Below are 16,797 nucleotides of genomic sequence, written 5' to 3'. Positions count from 1 at the left end.
TGCCAAAAGGACCAACAGATATGTGTTGGAAGAAGTGCAGCCAGAGTGCTCCTTGGAGGCCAGGATGGCCAAACTTTGTCTCTCATACTTCGGGCATGTTGTCAGGAGGGGCCAGTTGCTGGAGAAGGACATCAAGTTTGGTAAGGTGGAGGGTCAGATAAAAAGAGGAAGACTCCCCAATGAAATGGATTGGCCAAGTGTCAGCATCTATGGACTCAAGTGTGACAACAATAGTGAGGTTGGCCCAGGATCGGGCAGGTTTTCGTTCTGTTGTGCACAGTGTCACTGTGAGTCAGTACTGACTCCATGGCACCTAACAACAACAACCACCTTTCACCAGGGAGGGAGACTTCTCAGGCCAGTCCAGCCTGGTCACTGGAAACTTCATAGTCCATTTAACCCCATGATGATGTACACATCTTATTTTCTGAGTGTCATGAAGTGAAATATATTGGGTATCACTGATATACGAAGAGTTCTTGTGAACTATCATGAAAAAAAAAAAATCACTATAAAATGGGGAAAGGATATACAAGCTAATTAAAATTACAGTCTAAATCATCCACATAAAAAGACTTCAGATTTCTTTAATAACCACAGAGGTAAAAATTGCATATCTCTTTATATCCATAAATACTGATGAGATTTTAAAAGCAGAGGGATGTGTGAATTTGGCAAGAATACAGAGAAGAATATTTTCAGTCATGACTGGTGGTAATGTGAAATATTTCAGCCCTTTTTAGGAAACTGAGCTGACATATCTATTCAGCTTTGAATTATACTTATGTTTTCACACAACAATTCCAGTCTTGGAAATATATTGCTTTCTTTTTTGAAAAAAATAATTTTTAACTTTTTGTTGTAAAATAAGTGAAGGTTTACAGACAAGATCATCAGCTTTATATTCAGCAAATCATATACTTTGCTTCATCTCATTGATTACAATTCCCTTCATTCAATAATAGCTATCCAGATTCCTCCCTGAGATTCCTATTTGCATTCACCCACCTTTCTATCCCTTCTCAACTTAGGAAAATGTTGCCCTTTTGATTTCGAATAATTGACCATTCTATGGTGAGCATAGCTTGCTAGTGTTGTTGTTTCTCCTAATAACCCTATCCAGTGGTTGTCTGAAAATTAGGCCATGAGGGTGAGTTCTTTTCCAGACCTGAAGGGTGATAAGGATTTTAGTCTCAGATTCCTCCAGTCTCTTTCTGCCCAGTAAATCCAGTCTTTTTTGTTTTTTATTAAATAATTTTGAGTTTTGCTTCACATTTTCTTCCACTATCTCCAGAATCCTCTAATGTGATCTTTTTCAGTGTGGTTGGTAGTAACTGGACACTGCCTAGTTCTTCTGGCTTCAGAGTTGAGAAGACTGGTATTCACATGATCTATTAGTCCATTGAAATAATAGATTCCCAACCTTTTCAATTCTGTTCAATCTTCTTTTTCCCACAGATGAAGAGACCAATAACTGTACCTTAGATGAGTGTTCAAGATCCCAGATTGCTACTCACCCAAGCATGATGTAGAACATTTTTTTGTGGACTATATTATGCTAATTGACCACGGTGTCCCCTGACGATGGTCCTGAGCCCCCAGGCCCAGCAACTCATTGTCTTAAGGTATTTGATAATAACTAGGATGTTTTCATATTTTTGCCTCTTGCATGCTCTACCACATTCATAATTATCTTTGCCGGAAAGGTAAATACTCATGTACAAATACCCTCATTCAAACTCTTATATATTTATGGGATATATCAATGTATATATGTCCCACTCTTCCTCCTTAGCCCATTTAGTCTAAGTCTCAATCCACGTATCTGTGCACAGAACACTATGGCTCCAAGGTTATGCATATATCACCATTTACTTCTATCTCCTTTAGCCCATACATCGCTGTGTCTTTATGTATCTTCATTATTTTTCTGTCAACCTCATTCTTCTTATATACTGCCCTCCCTTTCTTGTATAATGCCCTCCCATTCTTAAAATAAAGATACCTGTAATGATTTGCATACTTGCACACATACATATTAAAAGATGTGCATTACATTGCTATGCATTATTTTTCACAGTATGAAATATCAAAACCTAAAATAAATAATAAATATAAAAGATAAATGCTTAATTCAATGTAAAAAGATAAGTACCATAAACCTTGTTTTAAAAGGTAAATATTTTAGAAAAACTCAATGAGATATTGGGCTTTTTAAAAAAATGTCAGCAAGAAATCTACTACTAATAATGATTTTCTTATAATTACATGAATAATATTTTGATATAATATTTAGAGTTGTAGCATTTTTCATGCAGACAATTACATATTGGAAGACAGTATAACTCATCCTGTGTTTCTTCTAAAATATGTATTTTAATATTTGCCTGGGTCACCTGACTGGAAGCTGAGACTCTTAGGGGATGCCACTGCTGAGAGAACAGGGGGGGTACTTCCATGCCAGGTTCCAATTTGTTTGTAGTATTTTTCATTAGCTGAATCCACTCAGAAATGCAATCTGTAGGAATTTCTTTCTACAATACATAGCAGAATAGGGTAAAAGCAAGGCAGTGGTCTAAAACTAAACGGACCTAGGACCCTCACACTTTCCTGAGAGAAGATGATAAATTTGGGATAGTTTTCATCATCCCTGCTTCTCATCAACTCCAAGATTTTCCCAAAATGATTTATGGATTTAAACTTGTTTTATTTTAATAAAGCCTCTTTCATCTCTAGAGTTTGGGGGGCGGGAAGGGACAGACATGTTTGTTTTCTGTTTGTTTATTTTTTAAAGCAATCATAAACCTAATTTTAAGTTCCATTAACTTTACTACTCAACATCATTTTCAATACCCCATCTTTGCCATTCTTGATCATTTTTGTTATCTTTACTTTTTTTTTCTTCATTTGCTCTCAGTCACAAATTATCTCTTAGGCAAATGGCACACTTGTTAAACCATTGCTTTATTCTTTCCTAGTGTTTTATCTTTTATATGCAGGAGAGAATTCTAGTGAATTCCTTAAATTCAGTGAGTTTCTTAAAGCAAAATGTGGATTATATAGCCAAGAGGTCTGTGAGTATTATATGAGAGGAATCTGTTCACTTAGTTAGTAAATATTTTTAGAGCAAAAATTGCTATTTGGTACTCTCTAAGGCATGGGGAATATGAGATATACCATCCATTCATATTACCCTGTGGTGATTACAATTTAGTAAGAGAAAAAGATAGATCAATAAAAGTAAGCATATAATATAATATCCGGAAGTGATAAGCCCTGTGAATACAGCAAGCAGGAGCAGGGATAGGCTGCATTGAGTGTGGAGAAGAGGAAAGCTAACTGTTTTAGGTAGGATAGTCTGGGATGCCTTTCTGAGAAGGTCTGGGGAAAGAGCATTCCTGAAGGAGGAACAATGTTGGAGAGTTTGAGGAACAGACACATTGCAAAAGAGGGCACAGTTTTGTGAGTAAATAAGAGAGTGCCAAAGATGAGAATGAAGAGGAATTTTCTAGGTGTTCTTGGTTATGGTAAGCAGTTGAGATTTTGTTCTAAATGTAATTATTGAACACCATTGGAGAGATTTACTCACATAAGGGGATACTTTGATTTGTGCTTCTCAAAGATTATGTTGGCTGTTGAGTGACAATAATGTGTGGTGGTGGTAGTGTTTATGTGCCGTGGATCAGTTCCAACTCATAGCGACCCTGCACAAGGTCTCTGAGGCTGTAAATCTTTACAGGAGCAGAAAGCCTCATCTTTCTCCCACAGAACAGCTGGTAGTTTCAAACTGCTGACCCTGAGGTTAGCAGCCCAATTCATAACCACTACACTACCAAAGAGAGATAAAATAGGGGATCTGAGTATGAAAGATGGGTAGGGGTTGAAAGGGAGGCTAACACAGAAGATAAATGAGAAATAGAGAAAGTTGTGGCTTTGACTTGGAAGTAGTAATGGAGCAAATTAGTTATTGTCAGATAACATAGCCCTTAGTATGGAGACATTTTTATTAATCCATTGCTGTCATCAAATTATAGTGAAATGTGCAAAGACCTAGAATTGGATAACCAATAGGAAAGAACACTTTTAGCATTTCTCAAGCTGAAAGAACTGAAGAAAAAAATTCAACTTTAAATATTGAAAGACATTATGAGCAAAATATCAACAGAAACAGGAAGCATCAAAAGAAGATGGAGAAAATACACAGAACCACTATACCCCCCAAAATTAGTCAATATTCAACCATTTCAGAGGTAGCATACAGTCACTGAAGGAAGATGTTCAAGTTACACAAAAGACCCCTGCAAGTGCAATAATACTAACTGAAATGTCCAACAAATAGATGCAGCACTGGAGGTGCTCACTTATCTATGCTGAGAAATTTGAAAGAGAGAGAAATGACTGACTGTAGCTCTACAGGTGTACCCATTCCAAAGAAAGATGATCTTAAAGGATGCAAAATCTGTCAAATAGTATCATTAATATAACCCATAATCAAAATTTTACTGAAAGTAATTAAAAAACAGTTGCAGCAATGCATAATAGACAGGGAACTGCCTGAAATTCAAGCTGGAATAAAAAGAGGACGTGGAACAAGGAATTTCATTGCTAAGGCCAGATAGATCTTAATGAAAGCAAAGAATACTAGAAAGAACTTTACCAGTGCTTTACTGACAGTGCAAAAGCATTTGACTGTGTTTTTATTGTTAAGTGCTGCCAACAGTTCCAACTTACAGCAACTATGTATAGGGTTTCCCAGTCCAGTGCTGATGCTACAGCACCACACCAGGAGTCCATTTGACTGTGTAGATCCTAGCAAATTAATGATAATTCTTTAAAGAACAAGAATCCACAACACTTAATTATGTTCATGTAGGGCCTTTACTTAGACCAACAGGTAATCCTTTAACTAGAACAAGGGGATTACTGCACAGTTTAAATCAGAAAAGTTGTGTGCCATGGTTGTATTCTTTCACTATATTAACTCAGTCTGTATGCTGAACAAGTAATCTGAGATGCTAGGCTATATGAAGGAGAACATGGCATCAGGATTGGAGGAAAAGTCCTAAATCCTGAAAGACAAATTTAGCATGTGTTAAAGATAGTGCTGTATGAATCTGATAAAGAGGCTATAGAGGAATTCCTATAAAAGGATAAGAAAATATAAGCAAATCTATAAAAAATGGAGAAAAGGAGCTCAGAGAAGATTATATTGTTAATGTTGTTGTTGTTAACTGCTGTTCATTTCGTTCTGACTTATAGCAACTCTGTATAGGGTTTCCAAGAGGTGGCTGATGGGTTTGAATTCCCAACCTTTTGGTTCAAACAGACCTTGTGGTCCAGTGCATTATCCTGGAGTGCCATACCAGGACTCCTTACGTTTAATAAACATACATGATCAACCTTATTGTTTAATTAGGAAAATGCAAATTATAACCAGAGATGATAACATATCACCTAAGTGGTAGACATTCAAAGTTTAATTCTAACAGATACTTGCAAGGATATGAAGAAATCAGAACATTTATAGATCTTGCTATTGGAGCTATATATTGATAAAAACATGTTAGGAAATAATTTGGCTTTATATAATGAATTTCAAATTGCTGTTCCTTCATTACCTGACAATTCTACTTCTAGCTATATACACTAGAACAGTTGTTATACACGTTGTTCCCTTGACCTATAGCATCAAGATTACCTGGGAATGTGTTAGAAATGAAAATTCTAGTGTCTCAACCTAGACTCATTGAATCAGAAACTCTGGTGATAGAATCCGACAATTTGTGGTTTAACAAGTCCATTGGTGATTTTCATATAGCTAACATGTGAGAACCACTGTATTAGGGAAAAATTTCCCATGCGTATTGTGGGTTTTAGACTAAGACAGACCAGGAAGAAGGAGAGGTTAGTTACTAAAAACCTTATGAAGAGCAGAAGAACATTATCAGATGTAGTACCTCAAGAGTCCATTAGATTGGAAGGCACTCAAAATATAACTTGAGGAGAACTGCTTTCTGAAAATAGGGTTGACCTTAATAAAGTGATGGAGCAAAACTTTCATGAACAACAGTTGCTGATGTGGCAAAACTCAAAAGAAGAAAGAGCTACAAATATCCATTAATAAATTTATGAAGTAAGAATCTAGCAAAATTAGAAATTGTCAAAAAGGAAATGGAATGCATAAAGAGTAATATCCTAGGCATTAGTGAGCTGAAATGGACTGATATTAGTCATTTTGAATCAGACAGTCATATGCTTTACTATGTCAGAATGAAAAATAAAAGAGGAATGGCATTACAGTCGTTGTCAATAAGAACATTTCAAGATCTATCTTGAAATACAGTGTTGTCTACACTAGGATAGATCCACATGCCTACAAGAATACCAGTTAATACCACTATTATTCAAACTTATGTGGTTAGCCTAACTAACTAAAATACCAGTACTCTTTCTTGTGTTTTTGCACCAACCACTAAATCCAGTAATGATGAAGCAGGAATTTTACTAACTTCTTTTGTTTGAAATTTATCAAACATGCAATGAAGATACTCTTATAGTTACTGGTGACTGGAAGGCAAAAATTGGAAAACAAAGAGAAAGCATCTATAGTTCATAAGATTTTTTCAGTGGCTAAACATTCAGAAGTAGTCTGTCTCTCCTTCTTCCTAGTCTGCTGAAACCTGTCCACTATGGATGATCCTGCTGGTATAGCTTCCAGCCTAGCTTTGAGCATCAATGCAACATGCAAGCCACCACAGTATGATAAACTGACAACATGTGGTGTAATGTGACTCTGTTGTTGTTATTTTTAAGTGCCACAGAGTTGGTTCCAACCCATAGCGAACCTGTATAGGGTTTTCTAGGAGTGGCTGGTGAGCTTAAACCACGGACCTTGTGGTTCAAACCGACTTTGCAGTCCAGTGCATTAATCCACAGTGCCACACCAGGACTATAACCTTGAGTATAGCCCTCCGGAATTTAGAGATCATCTCAAGAACAGATTTGATGCATTAGACACTAATGACCAAAGGTCAGAAGAGTTGTGGGATGACAACAAGAAGATTAGACATGAAGAAAGCAAATGTTGATTAAAAAGAGGAAAGGAAGAAAAGACCAAAAAAGATGTCAGAAAGGATTCTGAAACCTACTCTTGAGGTTAAGGAAGTTACAGCAACTGGAATAAATGAGGAAGTAAAAGATCTGATCAGAAAATTTCAAAAGGTGGCTCAAGAAGACAAAGTCAAATATGATGATAAAATGTGTAAAGACAGGGGATGCCTGAGCCCATGGATAAGGACATAGCAATGGAGGGCTAGAGCTAAGAGTGAGGCATCCAGCTGATATGAAGTGAGGGGAGATGCACAAGAACACCCAAACTTGCAGTTAGTATCCATTTTACCTAGCCTCAATGGATTGATATTCAGAACTTGACTAGAAGAAGATTAAAAAAAAAAAATTTTTTTTTGATAAAGGAAATGGGGTAAATTGCTACAATTTGATGAACTTGACCTATACTCATGGTTGTAATACTCAAAATACCAACAGAGAGGGAAGGAGTCTTCACATCAAGTATCAATGCTATCCCTTCTGTGCACGAGGTAGATAGGGATGGGCAACTTAGACATTGGCTACCTAAAATGAGAGGGCAATAAAGACATGAAGTGACTGGCTTACAAGGTTTCAGGAGGGAATTTAGTTTAAGTGTGTGGGGTGGGGAGAAAGAGTCCCCACTGAATAGTTTTCATCTTGTCTAGATTGGTCTGGTAAAAGAGATGGGGATAAGATTCTTATGATTCAATAGTGAATAATTATCATGAATAACTTACTGTCACAATTGTAAAAATAGATGTTTTATAACAAAAATGTGGAGGTAGTTAATCTTATAGTCCAGAAACAGAGGACCCTAGGACCATCAAGAGAGAAGAGTACAGGCGGAATGTAGGACCCTATACAGAGAATCAGAGACACCAGAGATGGAGACAGAGATGGGGACATGGAGAGATGGAACAGCTGAGGACTCTAGATTTATGGGAAGAGAGGGACTGAGAGTTGGCAGCCAGGAGGCAGACTTGCAGAATGTGCCCTTGGTGGTGTAAATTATTATATATACCTGAATGTTTTTTTTTTTAAAAAGAGATAAAATGAAAGGAGAGAAATACTGTTAACTGATGGCACAAGGAGGGGATTATAAACATTGTAAAGAAGCAAAGTATTTGATTTGTTGAATGTGAAATTGATGATCTGCCCTGTAAACGTTCACTCAATTCACAATTACAAAAGAAAAAAGAAAAAAAATAATAAAAGCAAAGACTTGGAGTTAAAAAACCAAAAGGGAAGAACACGTTGAGCATTTTTCAAGCTGAAAAATCTAAAAAAAAAACTTGAGCAATTCAACTTGTGACATTGAAAGATTTGATGGGAGAAATGGGGAAATGGGGAACATTGTGACTCTGTATGATGATAAGCACTGGACTGTTAACCATAACGTCTGTGGTTTGAGGAAGAAAGATGGGACTTTCTGCTACCAAAATGGTTTTACAGTCTATGCAAGGTTGTTATGAGTAGGAATGGACTCGACAGCATTTAAAACCAACAACATGGACAACATATTGAATGATGCAGGAACAATCAAAAGAAAATGGAAGAAATACACAGTCACTGTATCAAAAAGAATTGGTTGATGTTCAAACCATTTCAAGAGACAACATATGAACAAGAACTGATGGTACTGAAAGAAGAAGTCCAAGATGGACTGAAAGCATTTGGAAAAAAACAAGGCTCCAGGAAATGACAGAATACAAATTGAAATCTTTCAAATAACTGAGGTAGCACCAGAGGTTCTCACTTGTCTAAGCCAAGAAATTTGGAAGACAGTTACCTGGCCAACCAATTGGAAGAGATTTATATTTGCATCCATTCCAAAGAAAGGTGTCCCAACTGAAGCATCAAAGAGTATTGATGTCACATACAAGGAAAACTTTGCTTAGGATACTTAAAAAGCTGTTGTAGTAGTACATGAACTAGGAGCTGCCGGATTCAAGCTGAACTCAGAAGAGGACATGGAATGAGGGGTATCATTGCTGATGTCAGATGAATATTGACTAAAGCAAACCCAAAAGATATTTGCCTGTACTTTATTGACTATGCAAAGGCATTTGACAAAAAAAAAAAAAATAGTGCAAAGAGATAAAACGAAATAGCTGTACAACATTTAAAATGATGGTGGATGAGTTGGCAATAACTTCATGTGCATGTGAAAGCTGTACAGTAAATAAGAAAGACCGTAAAAGAATTGATGCTTTTGAGTTATGGTGTTGGAGAAGAATATTGAAAGTGCCATGGGCTACCAAAAGAACCTACAGATTTGTGTTGGAAGAAGTGCAGCCAGAGTACTCCTTGAAGGCCAGAATGGCCAAACTTTGTCCTCATACCTCAGACATATTGTCAGGAGGGACCAGTTGCTGGAGAAGGATATCATGTTTGGTAAAGTGGAGGGACAGAGAAAGGAAGGAAGACCACCCCCCCCCCAATGAGATAGAATAGCCAATTGGCAGTATTGATGGACTCAAGCATGGCAACAATAGTGAGGTTGGCCAAGATTGGAAAGTGTTTCGTTCTGCTGTGGATAGGGTCGGTATGAGTCGGTACTGACTCGATGGCACCTAACAGTAACAACAACATCACAGCAACCTACAAGCTAACACAGTAAGACAAGCTGGCAGACAAGTGACGGAAATATATGGTATCTGGTGTATAAATTCTTTGGGCTGGTGAAAAAAAAAAAAAAGATTGTCTCATAGTCCCAATTAATTTGTTGGCCATGTCATTAATTCTCCGAAGTTTATAAATAAAGATATTTTCTTATTTAACTCACATTCTGTGATTTCATTAATTTCTTGGCTTATAGGTGCATCATCCTATGGCTGTCCTTCCTTTCTGTATCTCTTCTCTTCTTTTATGAGGACACTACTTGAAGGAGCTCTGATAGCATAGTAGTTATGAGTTGGCCTGCTAACCTCAAGGTCAGCAGTTCAAAGCTACCAGCCATTCCATAGGAGAAAGATGAGGCTTTCTGTTCCCGTAAAATTTTACAACCTCAGAAACACTATACAGGGTCACTTTGAGTTGGAACCGACTCCACTGCACACCACTACCACCACCGTTTGAACCTGATTAGAATCCACTGTATTCTAGTACGATACTGTGTTAAGTGATTGCGTCTACAAAAACTGTCTTTCTAAACAAGGGTCCTTCACAGATACTCATTGTTGTCTAGTTGATACTGATTCGCACTAACCCTGTAGAACAGAGAAGTACTAATCCATTTTGCTTTCAAAGCTGTGCAGCTTTATGGAAGCAGACAGCCACATCTTTTTCCCGTGGAGTGGCTGGTGGGTTCAAACCCATGGATCTATCAGCAACTGAGCAGTTAACCACTGCACCTCCAGGGTTCCTAGAGGTTAAGATTTCTACATATCTTTTGGAGAAACACAATTCAATCTATAACATGTGATACATGTGGTAAAATTATACAGAAGAATAATGCCATGGTAGCTGAAAATTCAGGTAAGTGGTCATTTTTGAGGGAGCAGAAAAGTTAGTTCAGGAAGAAACACTCAGGAGTCTATAAAATCCGGTTAATTTGTTATATCCAAAACTGGACAAGATGTGAGTGTTCATAGTAGTATTGTGCTTTGTATCCTATGCACACTTAGTCATATTTGGTTTAATTTACTCAATACTTGATAGTAACAATAGGAATAAAGCAATTAAACACAAAGACCACCATTAAGAAGAGAGAATGGTGCCATTTCCATGAAACCCTTTTACTATTGTTTGCTCTTGTTGTTAAGTGCCATCAAGTCGATTCTGATCCATAGTGTCAGTTTATAGGGTTTTTGAGGAGCAGTTGGTGGGTTTGAACTGCCAACCTTGTGGTTCTCACTTACAGCTGATCTTACAGCTCCACACCAGGAGTCCTTCACTATTATTATAAGAGTAAAATGATATTTGTGTTTACAACACTTTCCTATTCCCTTTGCCTTCCCTTTTCCTCCAAGCATAAGCTCATTTAAAAATGGATCAAATAGAGAAATGCACAAATAATTAAGAAAAATAAGCCTGGAAATGTAGGGGATGGAATTTAGAAATTTTTAAATGTTTATGCACTCTGATTCAATTTAAAAAGAATCCAGTGCATGACTGAAAATTACATCAGCCACATGTTCTCTGAGTTTTATCGAGGCAAGGAAGAGCTGCAATCCTTCCAAGAAGGGTCAGTGATAGTGGATATTTTGTGAACAAAATGCTCTGTACTTGGGTAATGCTACAGAAATATTGCCTCCTTGACATAGAATGTGAATAGCTGTTTATAAAGGAAATAGGATTAAAATGCATGCTGGCCATCCACATGACACACATAAACTCATTTCAATTCAAGATGACTAATTATTACAATAAAATATTATTTTGTATACAAGTGGAGGAAATTTCTTTTCTTCAATAATTACATTTAGGTAAATAAAGATGGTAAGTGTCAATTATAAAAGGAAGCATTTAACCATTTCTGTCTTACTTGGAGGTATGCTATCATTTGAGTAGTATTTTATCTTGGCAACTAAGCAACTGAAGATGGGTGTGTGTGCATTAAATGGAGATGAACTGATGTTCTATCTAATATTTCAAAGAGTGGTTTTTGTGATGTGAGTTACTCTGCTACCTGCATAATGTGCTATTTTGCTACAAAATGAGATCGCTCTCTTCCCTACAGGATGCCTGAAAACAGAAGCTTTATATTGTTCTGAATGATGTGCTGAACTATGTTTTTGTCTTTTTAACTAATGTTGTTGTTGTTAAGTGCCATCAAGTGAGTTCCAAGTCATTAGTGACTTGGTTTCCAAGGAGCCACCAAGGAGCTTGAATCATCCACCTTGCAGTTCAAACCGACTTTGCAGTTCAAACAGTGCTTTATCCCACAGGTATAACCCAAATTAGAATCCTGGAAAGGTGCTGTAGGATAAGCACAGGACCACAAAATTCATTTGAACCAAAAGGTCGACAGTTCAAACTCATCAGCTGCTCCTTGGAAATCCTATACTGTGTCACTATGAGTTGGAACAGACACGATGGCACTTAATAACAACATAACCCAAATTAATAATAATAAAAATAAACTTATAAATAAGTGTATACATAATTGTGTTTCAATATCAACACTGCTGGAACAGAATAATTTAAAAAAACAACTCATTACAATCGAGTCGATTCAGACTCATACTGACCCTAAGTAAGGTTTCCAAGGTTCATCTTTTTCCCTTGTAGTCACTAGTGGGTTTGAACTCCTTAATTTGTGGTTAGCAATCCAGTTCTTACTGTACAATGCCACCAGAGAAAAATAGTGCATCTGATGTAATTTATTTTGTTTTTTGTAGTTGAAAAGCAAGACCTTAAATGTTTTCTTTTAAATAATTAAGATTTTTATATAAATTCAGTTGAATAGTTCATAGATATATTGGAAGGCGTAATAGAGGACAAGGAGTCCTGGTGTGGTGGAGTTCTGGTGTGGCGCTGTGGGTTAATGCGCCAGACTGCAAAGCCATTTGAATTGCAAGATCAGCAGTTCAAGCTCACCAGCTGCTCCTCAGAAGCCCTACACAGGGTAGCTATGGGTCGGAATCGTCACAACGGCACTTAATAACAACAACAACAGAGGACAGTCAATGCCTTCTGACCAATTCTAGAAAAGGTATTGAACTATGTTCTGTGTTGTTGTTGCTATGTGCCGTGGAGTCGGTTCCGACTCATAGCGACCCTATATAGGGTTTCCGAGGCTGTAAATCTTTACGGGAGCAGAAAGCCTCATCTTTCTCCCGTGGAACAGCTGGTAGTTTCAAACTGCTGACCTTGAGATTAACAGCTCGATTCGTAACCACTATGCTATGTTCTGCAGAAGACTGTCATTAAATTATTCATTGTCTCAATGCTTGACTTTTAATCTGAAGCAGTTTCTCAAGCCAAGTCTGACTGTTTCCCTACCAAATTAGCACATATTAAAAATAAATCTAAAAACTTTAAAAGCTTCTAATGAAGCCAGTATATATTAGAAAGACACAAAAACAATACATCTAACTGTATTTCACCACCGCATTAGCAAATTATAAAAATAATTCTAGTAAGGAGTCCTGGAGTCCTGGTGTGGCGCTGTGGGTTAATGTGCTGGACTGCAAAGTCACTTTGAACCAACCACAAGGTTGGCTGTTCAAGCTCACCAGCTGATCCTCAGAACCTCTATACAAGTTCGCTATGGGTAGTAACCGACTTGAGGGTGCAAGGTTCAAACTCACCAGCCTTTCCTGGAAAACCTTACACAGAGTCACTGGGAGTCTGACTTGACTGTGAAAACTCACTGGCACTTAACAGCAGAATGATATGTGCATTTTCACTGATAATTGCATAAACGGGTACAAGTCTTATCAAAGTCAATTTGGTAACAGAAAGTAAGAATATTACATTCTTTGGTTCATTTATTTATAGTTCTAAAAAAAAATCTATTCTAAGAAAAATCTATGTGGTAGTCATGGTGGTTGTGTATCATGGAGTCAGTTCCAACTCATGACGACTCAGTTTCTGAGGCTGTAAATCCCTACCAGAGCAGAAAACCTCTTTCTTCCCCTGAGCAACTACTTGATTCAAATTACTGACCTTGTGGTCTGCAGCCCAACGTGTAGCCCACTACAGTATTAGGGCTCCTCAAGAAAAATCTATAAACACCAAAAAACATTTAAGGCACAAAGAGAGTAGTAGAAAGACTCTATGAATTTAGCAACAGCAAAATGCTTAAGCAAATTCTGACATATAACATTTATCAAAAAGTTAACATGGAAAAATGTAAGTGATAATAGTCTAAAAGAGTTAATATAATTATAAATGTGCAATTGTTGTTAAGTGCTGTCGAGTCAGTTCCGACTCATGGCAACCCTGTATAGGGTTTCCAAGGGGTAGCTGGTGAGCTTAAACTGCAGACCTTGTGATTCAAACCAACTTTGCAATCCAACACATTAACCCACAGTGCCACACCAGGACTCCATAGCCACTCCCAAATACAAATAAATAGCAAAGAATATCAATAAAGATCTTGGTACCTGTCTTTAGATATAGTAGTTGCAAGCTTTTCTACTTTTCTGTAAACTCTAAATTGTTTATATGTGAATATAATCACCAGCTGCTCCTCAGAAAACCTGTACAGGGTCACTATGAGTCTGAACCAACTTGACAACACTTAATAACAACAACAATACTATTATAATATAAAATAATTAAACTTTATTTTAGAGAGAAATAACTCAGGTAACACTACATTATGACAGTACTTAAATTTTTCTTTTTTGATATTATATTACATGAAGATTTTTAAATGTTGACAGAATGAGTATGTTGAAGAGATGATAATTTTTTTTATATAATCAGGTGATGCTTTTAATCCTATTGATGCTTATTTTTTTCCCTCTGAGAGTTGTTAGTACAAATTTGCCAGAAATTCATAATGGTTGTGTAAACCATTCAGTTGATGCAGAGTACACTAGAAACTCAACAACCTAAAGATTTGAGAATTTGTCTTTCAAATAACTACTGTTTTAAGCTATGGTTGTATTTTAAAAGATGGATTTCTGCTTTCTTATTCACAGACTGTTATGGATTGGTTTCAGCATTCTCTCACATCTAGGAATGATAAATTCAAACTTAAGAAATTGTTCCCTTTAATGTTAAGATTGCGACTAAATATCATTTTGAGTGAATAGGATGATCTGTTCATATCTATAGGTCTTGCTTGAATAAGGCTTCTTATACCTGTTGTACTAGTTCCTGTAGTTTCAGGCAAGGGCTAAATTGTCCTTATTCTAAAATGTATTATGGAAAATCAGGGAGAACAATAAATCATTGTTAATGAAAGGAGTAGGAGGAGAAAGTATCTTGGTGAGTACAATGCAGTAAAATATAAACTGAAAGGAAACTGTCAAATATTGTGAAGGTATTTCTTCTTTGTGAGGGGGATTGGTAACATATATTTTAGATTATAGTCAAGTGTCAGTGTACATGAAGATGAAGGACCAATGAGATGCATATGTATCTATTAAGATTTAACTCTGAGAATGCAATTGTTGTTGTTGTTAAGTGCCATAGAGTTGGTACCAACTCATAGCTACCTTATGCACAGCAGAACAAAACACTGCCGGATCCTGGGCCAACCTCACTACTATTGCCATGCTTGAGTCCATTGATGCTGCCACTTGGCCAATCCAGCTCCTTGGGGGTCATCCTCTTTTTCTCTGTCCCTTCACCTTACCAAACATGATATCCTTCTCCAGTGATTGATCCCTCTTGACAATATGTCCGAAATATGAGAGACAAAGTTTGGCCATCTTGGCCTCTAAGGAGCATGCTGGCTGCACTTATTCCAAAATGGATCTATTGGTTCTTTTGGCAGCCCATGGCACTTGCAATATTTTCCTCCAACACCATAATTCAAAAGCATCAATTCTTCCACCATCTTCTTTATTCACTGTCCAGCTTTTGCATGCATATGAGGTTATTGAAAATACCATGGCTTGGGTCAGGCACACCTTAGTCCTCAAGCTGACATCTTTGCTCTTCAACACTTTAAAAAGGTGTTGTGCAGCAGATTTGCCTAGTGCAATATGCCATTTGATTTCTTGACTGCTGCTTCCGTGAGTGTTGATAGTTGACTAAGAAGAATGAAGTCCTTGACAACTTCAATTTTTTCTCCATTGGTAAGAATGTTGTTTATGTCCAGTGGTGAGGATTTTTGTTTTATTTACATTGAGATTTAATCCATACTAAAGGCAGTGCTCTTTGGTCTTCATCAGTAAATGTTTTAAGTCCTCTTCCCTTTCAGCAAGCAAGACTGTATCATCTGCATATCACAGGTTGTTAATGAGTCTTCCTCCAACCCTGATGCTACGTTTTTCTTCATAGAACCCAGCTTCTTGGATTATTTGCTCAGCACACAGGTTGAATACGTATGGTAAAGAATATAACCTTGTCACACATCTTTCTTAATTTTAAACCATTCAGTCAGTGTTCCCATGTTCTGTCCAAACAACTGCCTCTTGGTCCAGGTACAGATTTCTCATGAGCACAATTAAGTGTTCTGGAGTACTCATACTTTACAATGTTGTCCATAGCTTGCTATGATCCATACAATCAAAAGCCTTTACGTAGTCAATAATGCACAGGTAAACATCTTTCTGATATTCTCTGCTTTCAGCCAAGGTCTATTGGACATCAGCAATGACATCCCTTGTTCTACAGCCTCTTCTGAATCTGGATTGAACCTCTGGAAGTTCTCTGTTAATGTATGCTTGCAGCCATTTCTGTATTACCTTTAGTAAAACATTACTCACATGTCATATCAAAGAGATTGTCTGATGATTCCATATTCCACTGAGTCACCTCTCTTTGGAATGGGCACAAATACGGATCTCTTCCAATCAGTCACCCAGATAGTCATCTTTCAAATTTCTTGGCAGAGATGAGTGAGTGCTTCCTGTGCCTTCTCACTTTCTTGAAAGATTTCAATTTTTATCCTATCAATTCCTGGTGCCTTGTTCTTTGCCAATTCCTTCAATGCACCTTGCATTTCCTACTTCTGGATCATTGGCTCTTGATCATATGCTGCCTCTTGGAAAGGTTGAACATTAAACATTTCATTTTGGTACAGTGACTCTGTGTATGCCTTCCATCTTCTCTTGATGCTTTCTGCATCATTCAATAATTTGC

This window comes from Chrysochloris asiatica, unplaced genomic scaffold (assembly GCF_000296735.1).
Source record: "Chrysochloris asiatica unplaced genomic scaffold, ChrAsi1.0 scaffold00274, whole genome shotgun sequence".
NCBI lineage: Eukaryota > Metazoa > Chordata > Mammalia > Afrosoricida > Chrysochloridae > Chrysochloris > Chrysochloris asiatica.
This window is presented reverse-complemented; position numbering follows the sequence as displayed.